This window comes from Vombatus ursinus, unplaced genomic scaffold (genome assembly GCF_900497805.2).
Source record: "Vombatus ursinus unplaced genomic scaffold, bare-nosed wombat genome assembly UNPS02001419.1, whole genome shotgun sequence".
Taxonomy (NCBI): Eukaryota; Metazoa; Chordata; class Mammalia; order Diprotodontia; family Vombatidae; genus Vombatus; species Vombatus ursinus.
The window spans coordinates 3,612,967-3,637,579 of record NW_020941197.1 but is presented as its reverse complement, the minus strand read 5'-3'; the positions used below and the strand labels follow the sequence as shown (position 1 = coordinate 3,637,579).

General features: G+C 38.2%; 1 long non-coding RNA gene across 1 annotated transcript in view; it reads left to right on the top strand.

Moving 5' to 3' along the window:
- The window catches only part of LOC114047143, a 57,621-nt gene extending 38,353 nt beyond the window's left edge, over nucleotides 1-19,268 (top strand). Inside the window, exons 2-3 of the long non-coding RNA XR_003569581.1 lie at nucleotides 1,813-1,985; nucleotides 19,228-19,268. This is a non-coding gene — a long non-coding RNA (uncharacterized LOC114047143). The remainder of the gene's footprint in view (nucleotides 1-1,812; nucleotides 1,986-19,227) is intronic.
- Nucleotides 19,269-24,613: the final 5,345 nt, after the last annotated feature.

Here is a 24,613-nt window from a genome sequence, read left to right as displayed (position 1 = left end):
TTCCACTTTCTAATCTTTGAACATGTTGTCTTCCATTCCTGGAATGTTCTCCCTTCTCCTTTCTACCTCTTAGAAAGCCTACATCCCGTTGAGGTCCATTTCAAGTGCCTCACCATTCAAGAATCCTTTCCCAACTGTTCCAGTTATTAGGATTCCTCTTCCCCTAGCCCCAAATTCTTATGTGTTCATCTTGTATTTGCCCATTTGTGAACATATTGTAAATCCTCAGCAGAATATAAGCTCTGTGCAGGGTGGGATGGGTACTGCCTCATTTTTTTTTTATATTTTCGTCTCTAGAACCTAGCACGGTGTCTAGCACATAGGAGACACTTAATAAATGGTTGTAGATTGATTGATTGCTTGCAAAAACCTAAATCTATTCTCATATCTTCATCAAGTCTACCCTTGATATGAGTAAAGATCATTTTCCTGAAGATTTTACAGCAGAATATTTTTGCTTCAAAAGGAATGAGGGGTAGCATGCTATAATAGATAAAAAGATGACTTTGGAAATAGAATAACTCAGGTTCAAGTCCCACTTAATGTTATCCAATCCAATAAATATTTATTAAGTGACTACTATGTGCCAAGCACTGCACTGAGTTCTGGAGATACAATTAATAAAAAGAAAGATAATCCCTGACCTCAAGGATTTTACAATCTTAAGGGGTAGATAATACACAAAAGGAAGCAAGAAATAGTAGTGGTGGTGGGGGCAGGACACCAGGGACTAACCTGTGTCAGAGGCATCTTGCTCCATGGAGTTGAAACCAGGCAAAGCAGCAGATGCACAGTGCAGTGAGCCAAGAGTCCAGTTTCCGTCTTCTATAAAGGAAGGTGTTGAAAGGAGTTTGGTACTCCTCCCTCCAGCCCTCCCAGCAGAGGAGAGAGGAGATGGAGGGAGGTGGTATCCATCTACCTCTGTCCCTGTTAATTTGTGACAAATTAACTCTTCAGTGTCCCAAGCAATGGTCTAAAGATGCAACAATTGCTGATCTGCTTTGGTAGATGAATTTTCCTCACTGAGAGTTCCCTACCAGTGAAATCACAGGTTTAGACCAAAAAGAAAGAAAATATGAAGAATTCAAAGAAATATAATAGCACTTACATGAATCAATACAGAAGGAAGATAGGAAAACCAAAAGAAGATTATAATACTGATTACAACTATGGAATTAAATATAAAAATAATGGTAACAAATCCATGATCAAAGCCCAAAAAAGAGATTTTTTTTGAAAGGGTCATGGAAATAAACCAGACAATAGAGAGACAATGTGCTGTAGTGGGGGGCAGCTAGGTGGTGCAGTGAATAGAGTGTTGGTCCTGGAGTCAGGAGGACCAGAGTACAAATCATCCCCAGACATTTACTAGCTGAGTAAGTCACAACCCTGGGCAAGTCATTTAACCCTGTTTACCATTCCTTTATCTGTCAAATGAATTGGAGAAAGAAATGACAAACCATTCCAGTATCTTTGCCAAGAAAACCCTAAATGGGGTCATGAAGAGTCAGACACCACTAATCGAACAAAAGGAAAATAAGTGGTGTAGTGAAAAGACTGTTTTCTATGTTTGGGACCAGGATAGACCTAGCTTTGAATCCCACTTCTAGCCTTGTGGCTATGATCAACTTTGTTGAGTCTCACTTTCCTCATATATAAGACATAGATAAGAAGAATATGCATAATAACGATCTCATGGGTTGTTAGGAAGATTAAATGAGATAACATAATAATAATAAGTACTCTCACTACTGATTGACATTAAAACTTTGACCTGCTCCATTTCTGACCAGGGCCCTTGTTCCTCCTTAGGTAGCTTGGTGGTCTTTTCTTGCCAGGGGCTCATCATATTGGTACTGGACTTGGTATAGACAATTGATTGGCTTAACCCACTGCAACACAGAAATCCTGAGCTCAAATGATCCATCAGCTTCATCCTTTCTAATAACAGGAAGTACAGGTGTTCATCAACACTACTGGCTGTGGTAAGTGCTTTTCAAATCTTAAGGCTCTACATAAAATCTTCTATTATTGGCTACTATAATAAATACAGTTGAAAAATAAGTGGTGAGAAAAAGAAGTTTATGGACATGTGAAAAATCATTAATAACTTCTTTTACTTGTTTTTCTGCGCTTATGTTCATTTCTTTTGTTCTTCCTTATATAGCTGGGTTTTTTATTTTTACTGTTCATGAATAGTGATCTTTTTCCTTGGGATCTTTTCATTAATGGACAGTGGGTGAGTTGGTGATTTGAATCCTGATAAATGAAAAAACAGATGATGCTGTTTCAGAGAGAGATTTAGAGCTATTTAACAAAAACCTGGAGGAAGATTATTTTTAGCTTAAAATAAACATATGTGCTTATCCAGAATGACATCTATAAATTGTGAATATAATTCTCAATGGTAACCCTAAATATGGAAGATTCCTTGTTTATATGGTAGTAAATTAATTCACCTCTTCTGTTTCTCATTGAGTATGCCTTGACATGAGGCCACAGGGAGTTCCCTATTCCTGTTGGGGGTGGGACAGGGAGCAGAAGGAAGGAAGGAAGGGCAAGGGAGAGAGGGGAGAAAGACAGAAGAGATAAAGAGAGAGGTGAAGGAGAAAAGAGAAAGGGGAAAGATAGAGGAGAAGGAGATGAGAGGAGAAGAGAGAACAGGGAGATGATTTAACAATGCTATACCTGGCACCTGATGATGGTGATGATGATGATGATGATAACACTTATATAACATCTGTTATGTGCTGGGTACTGTGCTAAGCTCTTAAAAATATTATTCCATTTATTCATCACCTGGGAGGTAGGTGCTATTATTATTCTCATTTTATGATTGAGAAAACATAGTAGCTGATGGACTTACCCAGAGTCACATACCTAGAAAGCATCTGAGGCAGGATGTGAACTCAGATCTTCCTGACTCCAGACTCAGTGCTCAATCCACTTCATCACCTAATTTCCCTGCTTCCACTCAGATCTAACCTTTAGCTCTGGACAGGGCTATGTTAACACCAGAGGTACCATGTGCCCTAAATTTGCCTCATAGGGACTAGAGAAAATAGTTGAGAAATTGGTATCTATTAGAGCTGATGGACACAGGTATAGTGGCATCCTTTCTATGTATACCATCAGTGGTTTGTATATTACCAATAAACTCTGTAGTAAGATTTAAGTTGTGTGAGGCTCTAGTTCTTTCCCCTGACATCTAGAACTGAGTTAATTTATGTGATACTGCTATGGATGACTAAGCAAGCAGGCTCCTAAAGTACTTATCAATGGAAATCAAAATACAATTTATATTTTTTAAAAGGCATTATAGAGATGGGAAAGAAGTCATACACATTCATGGTTGTTGTTGGTGTCCTTCTTGTTCATCTCTTTTTGACAGTAATACCATCTGTGATTTTTTTTCCATTCATTTGGCATCTTCCTCATTCAGGATATCTTGCTATCCCTCAGTGCTTTCAAAATTGTGTTACCTCTAGCTCAGATTTCTCCTGGGTATATCGAAATGTTTCTGCAGCTGTCTAGTAGAGGGGAATAAAAGCCTGAAATAGTTATGTGAGTCATCTTTTCTTCTCCCAAATGTTTAGTTATTCATAATTCTCTTTGGCATACTTGGTCTGGTTCAGCAGCTCTTCCAAACTGTATTTTTCTCCACGCAAATCTATTGTCCAGACAAACTGGCCTTCTTACTGTACCTCATATTGACCTCACTCTCCTCTATGCCTGGAATACCTTCCCTCTTCACCTCTTTCAATTCTTGGTTTCCTTTAAGAGTTAATTGTAGTATTGCTTTTCTTAGGGAGCCTTTTTTATCTTCCCATCTGCTAATGCTTTACTCTCCAAGGTTACCTTGGACGTTTTCTATCTATCTATCTATCCATCTATCTATCTATCTATCTATCTATCTATCTATCTATCTATCTATCTATCTATCCTTACACATGTGTACTTTGTCTACTGAATTAGAATGTAAGCTCCTTGAGGGCAGGGTCTGCTTCACTTTTGTCTTTGTATATACAACACTTAACACAGTAACTAGCACATAGTAGGTTTATTGATAGATCGATTATTGTGTCATTACTCTTTTCTTTCGTGGTAACACATTTGTTACTGAAATGTTAGAATAGAAATATATTGGTTCCATTGTCATCATCATCATCATCATCACAACTAATATCATTATTAGCAACTATTATTACTTGCCATGATTACTAATCATGCTAGGTATTGTTATAATTACTCAAGCATCAGTAATAGACTGGTATGGGGAGAGTTTAGGGACAGGTAGAATAGATCTTTTGGAAGATTCCCTCAAATCACCCTATATTTCTTATTTGTTCACCTGTTCCATCTCAGAATGAGACTGTTTTGAAGAAGCTAGTTGAATTACATGCTTGTTGGAACTGATGAATACTTTCTGGATCAGAGCCTCATTGTTATTGATAGTCTAGCTTGACACTTCACATTGCTATGTATGTAATATGTCTGTGATAAGGAAGACTGATGTCTGAGCTACAGTGCTTCTCACGATGACTCCAGATCTTGATGATTCCTCTGATTATTAGCCATGGATGAAGCTGGAGAATTGCGGTCTTTTATCTAATAATAATGATAAAGCTAATAGTAGCTAGCAATTATATGGTACCTACTATGTGCCAGGCACTGTACTAAGAGCTTTACAACTAGCATCTCATTTGATCCTCACATTAACACTGGTACAAGGTATTATACCTATTTTACAGGGAGGGGAAATAAGGCAGAGAGAGTCATTTAATAGTGACTTGCCAGGGTCACATAGCTAGTAAGTGTCTGAGGCTGTATTTGAATTTGGGGCTTCCTGATTCCAGGTCCTGCACTCTATCCGCTACACCACTTAGCTGTCTAGCTAGCTGTTGTCTCACAGCATGCTCATTGTTTACCCTAAATGAGTGATTTCTGAGCCATATTCTGGAATATTTTAAATGATTGGGGCCCCAGAAATCATTAAGAGCATAAAAAAGTATAGGAAGTATCACTCTTGGACTTGACTAATCAATACATCAGATGAATAAGTGGTTTTAATGGGTTATTATAATGCAAAGATTTCTTTGGTGTTGTAAGTCTTTACATTAGAATGTAATGTAAGGGCATTATAATATAAGGACTTCCTTCCATTGTTGCCTTCCTTTGAACGGGGAAAGGGCATGACTAACTTTAAGAACAGCTAGGTGGCAGAGTGGATGTTGGTGGGGGTCTGGAGCTAGCAAGACTCATGTTACTGAATTTAGATATGGCATCCAACATTTACTAGCTGTGTGACCCTGGGCAAGGCACGTAACCCTGTTTGCCTCAGTTTCCTCATCTGTAAAATGATCTGGAGAAGAAATGGTGAACGATTTCAGTATCTTTGCCAAGAAAACCCCAAATGGGTTCTTGAAGAGTCAGACATGACTGAAATGACTGAACAGTAACAAATGGCTCACTTTACACTGACATTGAAAAAAAAATATTGCCTTGTTTGCATCAGTAGCTAAAACCTCATTCTTATACTTTCTTGACCTTGCTCTGTACTGACCTCAATTCCCCTAGACTAAGTTTTCTTTACAGCTCCCTGGATTTCCTCATCTGTAGATTGCTGGCTTTTGAATTTAGAACTTCCTAGTCCCTTTCCATATTGCTTGAGGGACAAAAGCAACAAAAGTTGACAGAGTTGGTTGACAGATAAGCTAAACATTGACAGAAGATGTGAAAATACAGAAGAATAAATGCTAGACTTCTTTCTTCTTGTATTGCTGCTGATTAAATTCCAGAATAAAGTTCTAGATAGCAATTTAAGTATGCAGAATTTGTTCTGCTACTCTAGAGATGTGTATTAAGTCTGCAGACTGCTGCTTAGTATCTCTTTTGTCATATCAGGGGTAACTAGGGATGGGGAAAGAGATGAGAGGAATTTACAGAACGACCCTGCTTAGCCTCAAAGGGGGACATTGTTTTTTGTTGTTGTTGTTTGTTCTTTTTTTTTTTTTCAATTGGGGTTAAGTGATTTGCCCAGGGTCACACAGCTGGTAAGTGTCAAATTGTCAAGTGTTTGGTCTGAGGCCACATTTGAACTCAGGTCCTCCTGAAATCAGGAGGACTAGTGCTATAACCACTAGTGTCTTGATTTCTGCCCTCTATGTATGCCTGGTAAATTTTGCTGCTGGCATTTCTTCATCAGCTATTGATTCTTTCACACTCATTATTCACAAAATGAAGTTTTGTAAGAAATTTGTAAAAGAAAGTAAAATTTGTATGAAATTTTTAATATGTTTTAAAGAGATTGCTTCCACTCATCTTGCCAAAATAACATCATTTTAATTGTTCTATTGCTTTTTTTGGAAACCATTGTCATTTCCTAATATCTCTTTTCTTTCTCTAGACCCTTTCCCACACTTTTAAACAAAGAAGTAAAGTTAAGTAAAACAAAGGGAAACAAAGACCATATCTGACAGTGCGTGCCTCATTGGCATTCATAGTTTACTATCTTTTTTTCTCAGAAGTATGTTACATCATCAGCTCTCTGATTGACATTGAGATTGGTGATAACATTAATCTAAATTCTTTGCTGTTTCCCTTTAAATTGTTGTGGTCATTGTGCGTATTGTTCTCTTGATTGTGCTTTCTTTGTTCTATGCCAGTTTATTTCCCCAAGTTTCTTAGAATTCTTCATACTCATTATATCTTTAAAATACGGTTTCATTGCTGTTGCAGAGAGGTCAAGCTCCAGTCAGCCTCAGTGGGGCAGAACCAGATAAGAATGTAGTCAAGATAAGTTTAAGAAAATGAATAAAAATCCAATAAATGGAGATAATAGTAATTTGTGGTTTTCTAAGTCAATATGTGGCAGCTAGGTAGTGCAGTGGATATAGAGCACTGGCCTTGGAATCAGGAAGACTCATCTTCCTGAGTTCAAATTCAGCCTCAGTTACTTGCTAGCTGTGTGACCCTGGATAAGTCACTTAACCTTGCTTATCTCAGTTCCTCATCTGTGAAATGAGATGGAAAAGGAAATGGCAAACCATCCCAGAATCTTTACCAAGAAAAATGGGGTCATGAAGAGTCAGACTCAACAGAAATTACTCAACAACAAAAGTCAATATGTGGCCTCCAGGTCTCCATTTCTATTTGAATATGATACCTCTAGGTATGAAACTAATTAGTGAGTAAGCTCCCTCTATCAATATATTTTGGTAACTGCTCTTCGGGCATATAATTCTAGAGAGTGATCTAGGGCACTCAGAAGTTGTGAATCACCCAGGGCCATATAGCCCAGATAGCCAGGATCTGTCAGAGGTGGGATTTGAATACAACACTTCTTGGTTCTGAGGTTAAGTCTCTATTTCCTATATCTACTATCACATCTTATGGCATTTATGGTGGAAGTAGTATTCTAATATTCTGAGATCCATTTGGCGTAGAGACTTTTCGTTAAAAAGGATCAAAACTATTCTTGAGATTTGATTGACCTAAGGGAATAAGACTCAGGGTGTTGATGTGAGTTCCCAGTCTCCTGAGTACAAAAAACCAAGGGGAGCTATTGCTGGGCCCTGATTCTTGGCCAACGGACCATCATAGACAACTTCAGAGGCAGGGAAGCTCAGCTGAGTCAACACAGTGTCCTTGATTAATGTCTTTGTTGAAGGTCCTCCCTCTGCTTTGACTGAAAAACTTCCTTTTGTTAATTGTGAAGTGTTCCACAAATGTCTCATTTCATTCAAGTTTTGGACATAGACTACCAAGGGACTGGACTGAGTCATAGTTGGCTTGCAGTAGTACAGTTATAATTTTAAAATAAGGAAGAGAATAAGATTTATTCAGGAAAGATATGAGACAAAAAGTAAAGGGCAACATTTCACAGATCTTCCCCAACTTTTTTTTTCTAATTGAAAAATTGCTGTAATTAATTCTAGTTCATGTGCCAGTAATAGTTTTAAGATTCATTTTGGGGGATAGAATATGCAAATAATTATTTTTGCAAGCATAAGATCAATTTACTCACAAGACCTTCTAGTTAATAAATAGCTTCCTTTCCAATAGAATGTGGCTCTCTCTCTCTCTCTCTCTCTCTCTCTCTCTCTCTCTCACACACACACACACACACACACACACAGTCCTCCTGAGGCTTTTATTTTCAGCGTAGTGATACTGCCTCAGGCAAGTTGATTACAACCATTAATTCTTCAAAATGTGTATGGAAGGTTGGCATCAAAATCCCAGATGATTCCCATACTATCTAACAAGTTTTGTCAACTTGAAAAAAAATTGCATTCTGGGAGGGAAAAAAATCACTCAATAGAAGGTTTTATTGTACCTCAAAGTCTACATTATTCATTGCAAACAAGTCACAATAATTTAAACTTCTCTTTCAAAATCCATTTTGCAATAGCTTTGGGTTTCTCTTCTCAGAGAGAGTTTTTATAGTTTGTAGGTCATTAGCATGAGCCTGGAACACTAAATTCCCTTAACTTTAGCAGTTTTCTGGCTTTCAGCTGTATTAAAAAGAACAAAGCTTTTTTTTTTTTAAAGCCATTTTCTGTTGTGAAAGCTTCACCTTAATATACTAAATGTGTTGTGAACAAATTAATACCACTTTGTCAAGGAAAAGAAAACAACTATGGCTAGGTTATTATTATGATTGTTAGTTGGCAGCTAGCAGCTGATAATTCATCCACAATTCTGTTTAAATACAGATATGCAAAGTTAAATTTCATTGTTAAAACAGGAGAAAGAAAGAGAAATTCAATAATTCAACAAATATTTACTGAATACCTAATGCATAAATGGTACAATGTTAGGAATGGAGGGAAATTTAAAGAAATCCAGACTTTAGGGACATCCAAAAGACCATGGTTTTTGACTTCAAGAAGCTTATAATTAAGTTGTGGGCAAGATCAATTCATGAAAAGGTAAGTTAAATTTCATTTGAGGCTGCTCTGTGCAAGCTTTCGTCCTGGTAGTAGTTAACAATTCAGTGCCACAATGTGGGATGCCCTAAGGCAGTGGCCAATAGTTACTGAAGGAGCGAGCAGTACAGACAATAAATGCCATGAGTTCCAGGAATCCTTTCCAGTGAAGACTTCTTTCTATTAAATTATACTTTTCCAGGAAGGATAATGCCCTGTGGGATGGAATTGTCAGAGAATTTTTCTTGAAGGAGTTGGAATTTCAACTGGATCTTAGGGAGGATTTAGAAGCAGGTTGAGAAGACATGGGAGGGCATTTTGGTCTGATTCTATCAATCAGGGACTGATATGTTAAATCACAACAAATATTTGAGTACCTACTCTATGCAAGATATAATGCTTTTGTTGGGAGACGAGAGAAAACTATTTTAAAAAAGGGGGGTGGTAGTTCAACCAACAAGGAACTTACAGCCTACTTGATGAGAGTTAGTTGATGAAAAGTCTCCTCCTCACCCCCCATAATGGTACAGAGCATATTGTAACAAAAATCTAAGATTGAATTTTAAGTGAAGTCTTAAGCCTGTTTCTGTTGATTCTATTAATGTGCTTGCTAGAATCTTGCTACTAAGTCTGAAACTATGATTATCATCAAAAAGAACTCTTCAAGAACTGTGGGTGAGGAGCAGGTAGGTGGTGCAGTGGATAGAACAATGGGCCTGTAGTCAGAAAGTCTCAACTTCATGAGTTCAAATCTAGCCTCAGACACTTATTACCTCTATGACCCTGGGTAAGTCATTTAAACCAGATAAAAAAAAAAGACTGCGGATGAAGAGAATCATGAAGAATTAGCTTCTAGGAGTCTACATACAGTCTAAGGAGGAAGCCCATGTGTGGGGCATATCAGAGCATAGCATCTGTTCTCTCTCCCATGAAGATGACATGTGTCTAAATGGTAAATCGTTAAAATAATTGATGATGTATACCTCGAAGGAACTTATATACTAGTTGGGAGGTGAGGGCTGACATAAATATGTGGAATGTTAAATTGCAACTTCATTCAACAGTACTGAATGTCTGCTCCGTGCAGCAAGCTCTGGGTAGTGGTGAAAATGGAATTTAATGACAGGAGAAATATGAATTATATCAAAGCAGTTTATAATTGACAGCTAGGTGGTGCAGTGGGTAGAGTACTGGGCCTGGAATCAGGAAGGCTCAAATCTGGCCTCGGACTCTGACTAGCTGTGTGACCCTGGGCAAATCACTTAACCCTGTTTGCCTCAGTTTCCTTATCTGTACAATGAGTTGGAGAAGGAAAGGCAAACCACTTTAGTATCTTTGCCAAGAAAACCCCAAATGGGGTCACTAAGAGTGAGACATGATTGAACAACAACATTATACAGAGACCAATGATAAGGACATTTTAAGGCTAGGCTAAAGTCTTTTGAAAATATTATTTTGAGTATTTGAATATTTAGACTGATGAAGTGTTAGGAATTTGAGTTCAGTTCTTCTGTTACCAAAGCCAGTACTTGCTCTACTATATCACACCTTCCTCCCTTTGGCCCCCCCCACCCCCATTTTCCTTATTAATTTGTTTGGTAAATATTCTCTTCATTGAGCAATGTAAATTTCAGTCAAACTCTTGCTGAATTAATCACAAAATTTTATTTCTTGGATTCTAAATGAATGAGGTTTACATACATTGTCAACAGATTACACACCTGAAGCTCTCATCTATAGGGCTATTTTTCTGCCTTTTTTATATCATTAACTTCCCAAATGTTTCCCCTCAGAAAGCAGTCTGTCAATCAGGAGAGGTTAAAAGAAATGGGTAGTGGAGGTTTCCACCACCTACTAAATCCTAGCTAAAATACTTTAAAATCATAATATTTTTCTGTATCATTGTGATAGGAAAGCCTAGTTATCTAAGCAGAGAGGAAGCTTAGGGAGTCAGGGGGATGGGGCTTTATGAGGATATAACATCTTAGAATTAGCAGGGAACTGTAGTTCTTCAGTCCTGCCTAACTCTTTATGACCTCATTTGGGGGTTTTCTTGGTGAAGATACTGGAGTGGTTTGCCATTTCCTTCTCTATCTTGTTTCACAGGTGAGGAAACTGAGGCAAACAGGGCTAAGTGACTCACCCAGAGTCACACAGCTAGTAATTGTCTAAGGCTGGATTTGACCTCCTGAAGTTGTGTCTTCCTGACTCCAGGACCTTTTCTCTATCAACTATGCCACCTAGCTGCCCTATAAGGGAATTTAGAAGGTTTTTTCAAGCCCAACCTTCACCCCAGAGCAGAAATCTTTTTTAGACCCTCGCAGGATGTAGTCATCTAACTTCCAATTTAACACTTCTGGTAATGGGGAACTCAGTAAGCTCATAATGCAATGCATTTTTGGATAGCTCTAACTGCTGGAAAGTTCTTAATTATGAGTCTAAACTTGTCTCCCTGTAACTTCACTATTTTGATCCCAGTTCTACTCTCTGGATCCAAGCAGAATAAGTTGAATTGCTCTTCAACATGACAAGCCTTCAAATATTTAAAGAAAGGGATGATTCCTTCCTTAAGTCTTTTATTATGATTATTAATTATAGCTAACATTTATATATCACTTACTATGTGACAGACACTATACTAAGTGTTTTACAATTATTATCTCACCTCACAACAATGCTGGGCAGTAGGTGCATTATGACCCTCATTTTACAGATGGGGAAACTGAGGCAAACAGCAGTTAAATGCCTTGCTCAGGATCACACAACTAGTAAGTATCTGAGGCTGAATTTGAAATCAGGTCTTTTTGGACTAAAGATTCTCCAAAACCTTTTATTAGGAACCATCCATGAAGCATGTCTTAAAAGGAGCACATGGTAAGATTCATTGGTTCCCAAACAGTAATCCTTTGCGTCTCAAGGTTTTTGGAATTATTTTTAAAAATTAAATTAAAAAAAGAGGTAGCATGGTGTAAAGGATAGTATATTGAGTTCTGACACTGATTAACTGTGTGATTAACAAGTCACTAAAACCTCTGTGAACCTCAGCCTTTTCATCTGCTTATTGGGATAATAATATTGGAACTATTCCTCCCTGTTCTATTGTGAGGTCAGTGATTTGCAAACCATTGTAGTGCTGTGAAAATGTGGGCTGTTTCTAAGAGGTGAGTCCCTTATTTAAATTAAAAATACTTTAGTGGAGTTAGACCCTAAACCCTTGCAACCCAGGATTGTTTCATTCATTGTTTGGGTATCTCCAACACCTAACAGGGCTCCTTGAATGCAGTAGGTACTTCATAAATGGTTTTTAATTAATGTTTTATTGTAGATGAGCAGAAGTAAAACAAAGATAGGTACTTTGGGGAGGGAGTGGTGATAGAGTTAAAGGAATACAGGAATAAAGAAGGTGGCTAATTTTGGAGAATTAAAAAAAAAAAGATGAGTTTTGGAGTCATAGGACTTGGGTTCATATCCTGCCTCTGACACTTAACAACGTAATAACAACTAGCATTTACAAAGTGTTTTATCATTTGAAATGGACTTTACTTATAAAACCTCATTTGGTCCTCACAGTCATCCCTTTCTTTATAAACTGAGGGCTTAGGAGTGCTTGACATGTAGGAAGAACTTAATGTTTGTTGACTGAGTAACTATAGAGAAGTAGGTGCTATTATAATTTCCATTTGAGAGATGAGGAAACTGAGACCCAGAGTTGTTAAATGATTTGCCTAGAATCATATGGCTAGCTTCTGGGTAGGATTTGAACTCAGGTCTTTCTGACTCCAAATCCACTATACTATATTGGGCAAGTTTCTTAACCTTCCTGGGCCTTAGTTTCCTTAGCTGTAAAATGAAGTTAGGGTGAACTATTCTTTCTTTTCTTTCTTCCTTCCTTCCTTCCTTTCTTTCTCTCTCTCTCTCTCTCTCTTTCTTTCTTTCTTTCTTTCTTTCTTTCTTTCTCTCTCTCTCTCTTTCTTTCTTTTTTCTTTCTTTCTTTTCTTTTTCTATCTATAATGCATAATAATATATATATGTATTTATGTGTATGTGTAAATATATATATACATATGGATATATGTTTGCATGCATATACATATACACACAAATGTATATGTGTATACATGTGCATGTATGTATGCTATGTGTGTATATGTATATATGTATATACATACAGTTGTGTGTGTGTGTTTGTGTGGTGTGTGTTTGTACTCCTTTGAAGTCCCTTCCAGCCCTAGGTCTGTGATCTTATTATCCTAAGACACAGGACTTGATCTCATGGAACTTTAAATCTAGTGATAATAAAATTCATAAATGTTTTCAGTAGTAATGGTTCTTTCTGGATGGATCACTTTAATGTTTGTAGCTTTTTTTTTTTTTAAAGCAAGGAAGTATGTAGCCTGGTAGTTAGGTCACTGGACCCGGAGTCAGGAAGAACTGCATTCAAATCTCGACACAGACACTTAGTAGCTGTGTGACCCTGGGCAGCTCATTTATTTCTCTGTGCCTCATTAGAGTCGTCTAATGAGGTGGTTGGATTCGATGACCTCTAGGGTTTCTCCCTTCTCTAAATCTATGATTTTATCATCTTACGGCAACTAGTTGAATTAGGAGCTTTAAATTCACATTCTGGCTATGGCTCATGCTGACAGTGTGACTGCAGGCAAGTCATTTACACGCTCATGGAGTAATAGAGGTAGTTTTTCCATACTAGAGGAGAGCTCTCCGGGAGAATTAAGTCACAGGTCTGGACATGACAACAACAGCAATAGCAACAAACAGCAGCAGCAGCAACAGTGACAATGTCAATAACAGCATCAGCATCAGCAACAATAACAGCAACAGTAGCAACAGCGACAACAATAATACTTTCCAGAAATTCTTTAAAAACCCTGGATATGTCAAGAGTCACTGGCACAGATCGAGAATAGGTCCTTCCGTTGAATGTCTGAAGAGAGAGAGCAGCCAAGCTGTTGAAACCCTTCAAGCTTTAACCTGGACAGAGTCACGGATGGGGCTTCGGGGATCGCTGCCCTTTTTAGAGGTAAACTTGAGCTGGGTGGCTCATATCTCAGGAGCGGAGTCTGACTCTAAGTCCACAACTCCATCCGCTATGCCGGGGAGCTGCCTCTGTTAGGTGACGATTGAGGAGCAGTTATTTAAAAAAAGGTTTTCTTGGGATCAGTATTAATAATGATGATGATAGGTAACATTTATATAGCACCTACTATGTGCTCGTTATTGGGCTAAACAAATATTATCTCATTGGATCCTCACAGTGGCCTGGGGAGGTAGGTGCTATTATTATCCTCATCTCACTGACGAGGAAACGGAGGCAAACTGAAGTTAAGTGACTTGCTCAGGGTCACACAGCTAGTTAGTATTCCAGTCTGGTCTTCCTGACTCCGGACCCAGTGCTCCTATCCATTGTACCACCTAGCTGCCCCATTAGCTGGTTTAATGTCTGACATGTAGGTTTGGGTTTAGATTGCTGCTGCTCTTAGTAGGTGCTAGTGAGAGAGAGAGCCAGGGAAGGCACTTCAGGATGTTATACCCTTACTCCTGGCTTACTTGTCCACTATCAAAACAAAATGGTCTCTAGCCAGAAGGAAAAGTTTAGAACACTACACTCATTAACCTGAGGTCAGGAGTTCAGTTTGCATGAACCAGTTAGTAATCCCTCTCTCCCATGGCAACAGACTGCTTACTTCACCTCTCATCTGTCTTTGCATACTTTGTATGGCCAGGGTGACAGAGTATGTATGGATCAGTTCAATCGAATGTCACTATTTTGAGAAGAACAATTTTAAAAGCATGCAGAAGTATACTTTTCATAGAGGGGATGGTACTCCCTTGCCTCTTTACCTTCCTACAAACTGGTTTCACAAAATGAAGGCTTGTAGTTAGAATAATATGATTCTCAATTGTAAAATGAATGGTGGAAATGTTCTTTTTCTGAAGGTGGAAATGGTATTAGCCTAAGCTTCATTTGCAAATGCACATTTTAATAATGCTTTGTACTCCTACTCCTTACCCTCTCTCTGCTCTGTCTCTTTCACCCAGGAATTTGTTGTAATAGGGTCATTGTACAGGGCAGAGTTGTAGGGAGGAGACAGGGAGGGAGGGCGAGAGAGAGAGAGACAGAGACAGACAGACAGAGACAGAGAGAAAGAGACAGAGAGGGAGGGAGAACAGTGGCAAGGGAGGGAGAGACACACAGAGAGATGGGGGTGAGGATATCAATATGAATAAAGGAAGGAGGGGAGTTCATCAAAAGAAACAGGTTGTAAGGTGAAGGGGCAGATTTTGAGAGGGGATGGTAGGAAGGAATCAAAGGACCATAAGAATGATAGCATAGCTACAATTCTCAAACCAGATCCAGGGACTGGCCCAGGTTGGATGCTTAGTAAGTCACTGTTATTTTTCTGGATCTCTTTCCCTCATCTCTAAAGAGAGGGGGTTGAACTATAGCATCTCTAAGCCCCTTCTGTGAAAAGTATATCAACTGAGAGTTCCCTCTACCAAGGGGAACATAGGTCTCCTTGGAATAGGGAACTCCTCATGAGGAAGCATATTCTACCAATTGGTATTATAGCACATAGTCTTAGTGAGTTGCTGGTGATAGGAAACAATGAAAAATAGGAAAACTCAAAAGAGCTATGAAAAGACCTATGTAGTGATAGACTGAGAGCTTGTGCCTATAAGAGAGGAAGGACAGGTACCTCTAGCCTTTTCTCCCCCATCTTTCTCTAAGGTTGATTCATTACTGCCAGGAGGGGAAACGGGAAGTTGAGGCTGAAGGCTACCACTCTATTCTCCTCAGAGAGAGAGGTTACCAGGGTTGGAAGTGTATTTATTTTCTCCCTTAAATGTTATTTGTCTAAGGGATTTGATTGGGTTTGAGGTAACTTTTGACTTCATTGTCATTTGGGGCAGGCAATGGCACCCCAAGGTCTATATTCAAGGCTTGACCCCTTCCCTACCTAACACTAGTTTTATAATGAATACACATAGAGATTAGCAAAGAACTCCATTTATCCAAATCATCATAAAGTGAAATCAGAGAAGCTATACATAGGAAAACATATATCTGACAATATAGAGTAAAGGAGCTCTCCCCCTAGGAGTGAGGTAACACAGCTCAACTGAGAATGTCCTGGGTCTCACCTAATGGGAAACTCCTCAGGTTAGCAAGCAGGGGGTAGGGACATGACAAAGACTACCTGCTCCTCTCATTTCTTCCTAGAGTCTTCCTTCAGCAACCAGAAGTGGAGCTGACCTCTTCAATCTTCTCTTTTAAATCTGGAAGTCAGATCTCCAAGTCAATCCTCCAAGAAGACTCTGGTTTAGAGAGTGCTGAATGGGGGGGGGGGGGATCCAGCTGAAAGAGTCCTCAAAGGAGGACTGACTAAGAACTGAAGCTTTCACCTCTGCCCCTCATGCAGGGCGGGGCCTTCATCTCCACCAATAAGGAAAGAGTCTCATACGAATGGTCTTTGGGACAGGGGATACACTCATATGAAGAGATGCAAAATGAGGTAGTCGTAACAAAAACATCATACACACCAACTACAATCATCTATGTGATTGTACATGTGTGTACATGTATGTGTGTATACAACCACATGCATGGTCATATATACATGTATATGAATATGGATGTAATGTTGCCTAATGGATGGAACTGGATGCAAAGTCAGGAAAGTCTGGGTTTAAATCCTACCTCTGACAGGTTCAAGCTATGTAGCCCTGGGCGAGTCACTTAACATTTCAGTGTTTTGTCAAACACAAAGCACATTCTGCTGTGATACAGGAACCAGATGAAAATGTAATTGAGAAATATTAACTAAATAAATAAAAATACAATAAAACATAAAGTTAATATGTAGTTTCTAAGTCAATATGTGGCCCATGGGGACACTTACAGGGACACTATGATTTAGTGGCTCCTATTTCTATTTGAGTTTGATGCCACTGGTGTAGGCAATTCTCTGATTATAGAAAAAAGCTTCTTGTGAATAAGGATTGTTTCATTTATTGCATTTGCATCTTGTGTGCCTCGCACGTTGTCTGATATGTAGTTGGAGCTCAATAAATAGTTATTGATTGATTAGTCATAGGGAAGGTGCCAACTTGCATTGGAAGTGGAAGTCTCCAAACCTGGGAGTTTCTTATATCAATGAAATCATGGGTCCAAAACCTACTTCTATCTTGTATGTGAATATATACATATATATCCAACAAAAACAAAGAGGCTTTATCAATACACATCTGGATTGTGAAGGGTATACCATTTTCATTAACATATGCATCTATATTATATTATTATTTTAAATGAAAATTTAATACGAATTTTAGAATTTCATTTGGAAATAGACTCCCTATTTGGATTAATTTGCTTATTAGTCTTGGTTGAGATTGTTAAATTTGTGATAACCAATAACAGAACAAAAAACACCACTACCAACTGCGTAGTCAATTTTCCTTCATGTATGGAGATCTCAGGGTTTGATATTAATGTAATGCAAGGAATGAGCCTTACCTTCTAGATGATAACATTTCCTCTTTTTTTTTTTTTGGCTAGGCAATGGGGTTAAGTGACTTGCCCAGGGTCACACAGTTGGTAAGTGTTATGTGTCTGAGGCCGGATCTGAACTCAGGTCCTCCTGAATCCAGGGCTGGTGCTCTATCCACTGTGCCACCTAGCTGCCCCTATTTCCTCTTTCAAGAGGTTGCAATTGGCCATTGTTATTTAGTTGTTTCAGTTGCATCTGACTCTTCACGACCCTATTTGGGGTTTTCTTGGTAGAGATACTGGACTGGTTTGCCATTTCCTTCTTCAGGTCATTTTAGAGTTGAAGAAACTTAGGCAAACAGGGTGAAGTGACTTGCCCAGGGTCATACAGCTAGTAAGTGTCTGAGGCCAGATTTGAAATCAGAAGATGGGCTCAGCACTCTATCCACCTAGCTGCCTGCAATTAGTCATTAGAGAGGATTTAAGGTGAGACCAGCCTTTGGCAGCTGACTCTTAGGAATATTGCATCGATTCTTACCTACTCCAGAGGATGAAGTCCTATTTGTAGATGGAGGTAGTGAGAAGTTTCTAGTCAACAAGCGATTCTTAGAACTGCTGAACCTTCCTGGGTATCTCCCTGAAAGCTAGTTCTATCTTATTTCCATTAGAGAGCACTGAGCTGGCAAATATAATTTAGGGTTTCTGGTTAGCAACATCAGATTTAAATGTGAAAGATGGCAATAGGAAAAAAATATGCCATCAACTGCTTTTTATATTTCTTTTTTATTTTTGTAGATGCTTTCAGCTTTGGATGTGCTCCCTAGTGTGTATATGGATTGTGTATGATTTGATTTTATGTATCCAATAAATAATAATTATGATGATTTGCTACATCCTGCCCCAAGAGTATATTAGATCCTTGGGCAGTGGGGGTGCATTATCTCTATTTAGGTCATGAGAGTACCAGTAAATACAATGAAAGCATAATTTACTAAATGGTACCCTAGTGGTCTATAGAAGTTAGAAGTAAGGGCTTCTAAAAAAATCTTCCACCCATAAAGTAATTGATTAATTGGCTGAAATGGCATCTGTGTGAAATCATCTGAGTTATTAAGAAAAAAAAAATCCATGCTGAGCTAATCTTTACTAATCCTGCCATTGATGTTATAAAAATGAAAACTTCCAAATTCTGTAATCTGAGGCATGTTTCAGCTTTGTGAAACTGTTTTTTTTTTTTGTGAGGGTGGCACTTTTGTACAGTAATGGTGATTGGACAAGTGATAAAACACTAGTGACAAGATGTCTGGTAGTACAACTAAGTTGAAATTGAGGGAATCTGAGGGGATAAGACATAAAAATATATATTTATGTGACCTGTCCTCTGTTAACATTGCTACAATTGGCTGATCAATTCAACCCCTTTTAGGGAAGTAAAACGTAAACTATAAAATGGGAGGATGATAATGGCAAAGGACTTTGGAAATTGGCATAGCAACCACAGCTTTCCAGTCTTGGGATTCATATGGAGAAATGTTTGATCCAGAGTTAATTTATTTCTCTACTGAGCTCTCTCCAGATTTCACTGCGCTGCTTTTCTCTTCCAAGGGCCTAATTGGCATAAGTTCTCTGTGGATTGTCTAGAAGGGCAGAAAGAATTCCAGGACGGTGAAGGAAAGTCCTGACATGCTTGTGGGGGTGATTTAGCAGCCTCCTCATCCAGCGTTTTTGCATTTATAAATGAAATGATTCAACAATGCTTTTTTCTTCTTTTTCTTTTTCTTTCACTAGGCTAGCAGCTTGGTGATGCAGTGGTTAGAGCGATGGCCTGGAGTCAGGAGGACCTGAGTTCAAATCCAACCTCAGACATTTACTAGCCATGTGACCTTGGGAAAGTCACTTAACCCTGTTTGCCTCAGTTTCTTCATCTGTAAAATGAACCGGAGAAGGAAATGGCAAACTGGTCCAGTAACTTCACTAAGAAAACCCCAAATGCCTCATTTCTCAAATAGGTAGAGAACTGAGTTAAATTTATAACAACTCAAGTCATTCTTCAATTGATAAATGGTCAAAGGATATGAAAAGGCAACTTTCAGATGAAGAAATTAAAACTATCTATAGTCATGGAAAAAAAGGCTCTAAATCACTATTGATTAGAGAAATGCGAATTAAAACAACTCTGAGGTACCACTTCATACCTATCAGATTGGCTAATATAACAGAAAAGGAAAATTATAAATGCTGGAGAAGATGAAGGGAAATTTGGACACTAATTCATTGTTGATGGAGTTGTAAACTGATCCACCATCCTGGAGAGCAATTTGGAACGATGCCCAAAGGACAATCAAACTGTGCATACCCTTTGATCCAGCAATACAGCTATTAGGTCTGTATCCCAAAGAGATTATAAAAAAGGGAAAAAAGACATACATGTACAAACATATTTATAGAAGCTCTTTTTGTGGTGGCAAATAATTGGAAATTGAGAGGATGCCCATCAACTGGGGAATGACTGAACAAGTTGTGGTATATGAATGTAATGGAATACTATTGTGCTATAAGAAATGATGAGCAGGCTGACTTCACAAAAACCTGGAAAGACTTGTATGGTCTGATGCTGAGTGATGTGAGCAGACCCAGAAGAACATTGTATACAGCAACACCAACATTGTGTGATGATCAGCTGTGATAGACTTAGCTCTTTTCAGCAGTACAATGATCCAAGATAATTCTAAAAGACTCACGATGGAAAATTCTACCCACATCCAAAGAAAGAACTATGGAAAAGTCTGAATACAGATCAAAGCATACTATTTTCATTGTATTTCATTTTTGTGTTTCATTTATATTTGTATTTCATTCTTGTATTTCATTTCACTTTTTTCTTTTTCATGGTTTTACCCTTTAGTTCTGATTCTTCTTTTACAACATGATTAATGTGGAAATATATTTAACATGATTGCACATGTGTAACCTATGTCTGATTGCTTGCTGTCTTGGGGAGAGGGGAGGGGAGGAAAGGAGGAAGAAAAATTTGGAATCAAAATCTTATAAAAAATGAATGTTGAAAACTATCTTACATGTATTTAGAAAAAAAAAATACTATTTACAAAAAAAAGAAAACTCCAAATGAGGTCACTGAGAATTGCACATGACTGAAATGACTCTACAACAGCTCCCATTTTTCTTTTCTATCAAAGAGAATGATCTTCACATGAGAAAGGATAGAGCTAAAACATTTAAAGGGAAATCTAACCTCCAATTAAATGAGAAGAGAGTAACCTGTCACTCACAGTACATTTAAGTTACATGGCATGAGTGTAATTCACTAATGTGAACTGAAAGAGTCTGCAGGTGTAATCACTGAACTGCCTTTTGAGATTGTTGAGGAATCACAAAGACCAGGAGCAGGACAACTGGCAAACCTTATTCTGATTTAAAAAAAAGGAATGTGGATTCTATAAATTACAGGTCAATGAACTTGATGTCAATGCCTGGCCAAATTCTGGAACATACTAAAGAGAGGAGGTTTATAAAAATTTGGAAAAGGAAATGGTGATCTCTATGAGTTATTATTAGGACATTAGAAACAATTTGGATCAGTTTATACACATTTCTCTTTTTCTAAAAGTAGTTTGACTAGAATGGGGAAATGTTGTTGTCTCAGTATGCCTAGAGTCCAAAGAAAAATTTTCAAATAATTCTCTAAAAATATTCCCTTGAACAGGACAGAGAGATGATAATTCAATTAGGTTAATATGCAAATGGTTGAATGACTCAACTGAAAGAATTGGTTAGTAAAGTAGTGTGTCTGTAGTGGCATGCCATAAGGCTCTGTAATGGCCCCCAGGTATGTTTTTATGAAGATGTAGATTGCACTCTTTTCTTATTCAAGAGCAATATGATGCTGGAGGAGATAGTTAATAAGTTGGCCGACAAAATTAAGATTCAAAAGAAACTTGCTAGCCTAAAACTCTTTGTCCATTAGACTGCCAGCTTCTTGAGAACAGGGACTGTGCTTTGCCTTTTTTGTATTCCCAACACTTAGCCCATAGTAGATGCTTAATAAATGTTTATTGAATGAGCCAATGAGTCAAGCCTAATGTGATGATATTTCATAGGGATAAATATGAAGTCTTGTACTTGCTTCAATATTTTTATGTATCTACGATCTCACCGACATGAGTATTATCTCCAAAGGTATGGATTGCAATCCATCTATACCTTCTCATCCTGTATGACTCTTGTTCATAACGTCTTCCTTTCCTTCCACATGAGGCTCGCCAAACATACTGTGGCCCTTTCTCTAGATTTTTGGACATTTATGTGTATGGTAAGATACCCAATGGACCATTCATCTATTTAATCCCTTGCCCTAAATACATGACTGACACATCTCCTTTTTCAGTCTCATGTTTCTTCAATTTGATTTTTTTTAATCCTTCATTGTGTGCTTAATTCTTCCTTTATAATACATAGCAGCTGGGGCAGCTAGGTGGTGCAGTGGATAGAGCACCAGCCTTAGAGTCAGGAAGTCCTGGGTTCAAATCCAGCCTCAGATTCTTGGCACTTATTAACTGTGAGACCCCACGCAAATCACTTAACCCCTATTGCCTTGCCAAAAACAAAACAAAAAATATGATGTATGACAGGCTATTTACACCCACCATTTATTTCTCTATTGTCCTTTGAATTTTCAGCATTACCAGAAGAATGTTGATGTTAAAAAGAGTGTAATTTCTCAAACACAATCCATCTTGCTTTCTTCCTCTTGCATAGACATACATATACACAAAAACTTATATACACGTATGTTGGGGGAGGGGAGATCCATGAACTGTTCATTTACCTGCATACTGTAGAATGGAAAATAGGCATATACAGAGTGTTCCAAAAGTCTGAGTGGAGTTTTGAAGCTCCCAATGCTTAACAGACCTTATAGCACGACACGTTAGAAGCTCATTTAATCTATGAAGGCTCAAAACTACATTAAGACTTTTGGACTTCCCTGTCTATATGCTACAGATGGAACTTCCAAGACTAGAAATTATTGGTCACTATTCCACTCTCTGAATATTTTTCCCTTGCTGTTTTTTTCAAGGCGTTGAACTGAAAAGCTAATTATAGTCATATTCCACATAGTATTATGTAAATATTATTATTATTATAATTATTAATATTATTATCCTCTTTAGCCTGATATTAAAGGTGTTAAAAATTCTTGTTCCAGCCTATTTTTTAGACTTATTTCTCCTTTCAACTGAGCCCTCACTCTATTCCTCACTGAACTGAGCAAGTCACTTTTTCTATGTCTTTCTTATTTTCTATTTTCTATCATATTCACTTATTTTCTATCATATTCACTACAGCAAGTGTTCCAAACCTTCTTTTATCTCCAGTGTCCCATGGTATCTCTCCTTCTACTATCTTAGCTGAAAACCTCGACTTATAGTTAGTTCACCATCCGATTTTAGGCTATCCACTGAGAGCTCTCTTTTCTTCTGTTCTCTTTATTTCATACTCCTCTGATATCATTCCTCACTCTCTTATCCTTTACTCCTTCCTCTGATGAAGAGATGGCTGTTATCCTTGCCAAGGCTAACTCAATTATATATATCTATATATATATATATATAATATATATATATAGATATATATAATCTTTGATTCTCTCTAGTCCATTCTTCTCCAGCAGATTGTTCCCAGTCATTCCCAATTTCCCTCTAATTGTCAATCTCTCCTTATCCACCAGGCCCTTTCTTGCTTTCTACAAACAACTCATAACTTCCACGTCCTTAAAAAAAAACCCTCATTTGATCTTATCCTCACTAGCTATCATCTTACAGTATATCTCTCCTTCCTTTCTCTGCAAAATTCCTCAAAAAAGTCAACAATATACTATGCCTCCATTTCCTCTCTTCTCAATCTCTTCTAATTCCATAGTAGTCTGTCTCCTGACTTTATAATTTGAGTGAAACTACTCTCTCTAAAGATTCCAGTGATCTTTTAATTGCCATGTCTAATGGCCTTTTCTCTGCCCTCACTTTTCTTGACTTCTCTGCAGCATTTGACATTACTGACCACCTCCTCTTTCTGCATATTCTTTTCTCTGGAGTTTGGTGACACTGTTCTCTATGGATTGTTTTCCTGTCTGACTACTCCTTCTTAACTTCTTTTGCTGAATCTTTATCCTCATCTTGTCATCTAACTATGAATGTCCTTGAAGGCTCTGTCCTGGATGGACCCTGCTTTCTTTTCTCCCCATGCTCTCTCTTGGCGATCACATTAACTTCATGGGTTCAGTTTTCAACTCTATGTAAATGATTCCCAGATCTTTATGTACATAACCAGGCCTAGTCTTACTTTTGAACCACTGCCTTTAATCCCCAATTTGCCTGTTGCCAAATTGAACCATCTTTTGTCTCAATTCTTACTCAGCCCTCAATCACTGAGTGGGTGTGGCCTCACACAAACTAAGACCTGGGAAAGACCTTAATTTAGAAAGGCCAAGGTCACACACTGCATTCTAGGCCATTGCCAGTCATCTTGACCTTTGTATTGCCACTGGGCTTTGATTACTCTGGAGTAGAGAGTGAGGCTGAAGACATTCAGATCCAATTCATGTGCAAGTCAAGACATCATCCTCATAATGTCATTGGTCCTCTTTGAGAATGAAGGACCACCGCAACCAACAGCAAGGATTCTGCATGGTCTCTACACAGAAGGACTTCCAGAGCAAGTGCTTTGAGTTAAATCTTGTCACATGTATTTGTTAAACATGAGTTTCACTACAGTTATGGTGGTCTAAGTTTAAGTTTACTCCTCCCAAGGAAGCTGTATTTGTGGGAAGGAGTGAAGTAGGTTCTTAGGAGAATGTTTTGTATTATATATATGTATGTGTGTGTGTGTGTGTGTGTGTGTGTGTGTGTGTACATATTTTAGGCTGTAGGTGTTAAGTGACTTGCCCAGGGTCACACAACTAGTAAGTGTGTGAGGATGTATTTGAATTCGGGTCCTCCTGACTGCCCCATGTACTTTACCATGTTACCATCTGTCTTTACCATGTTATCTGAGAGTAGTAGTCACTGCCCTCTGGGGACCCAAACTATGAGTTTAGCCAGAATTTAGTCTCTTCTTCTTCTTCTTCTTCTTCTTCTTCTTCTTCTTCTTCTTCTTC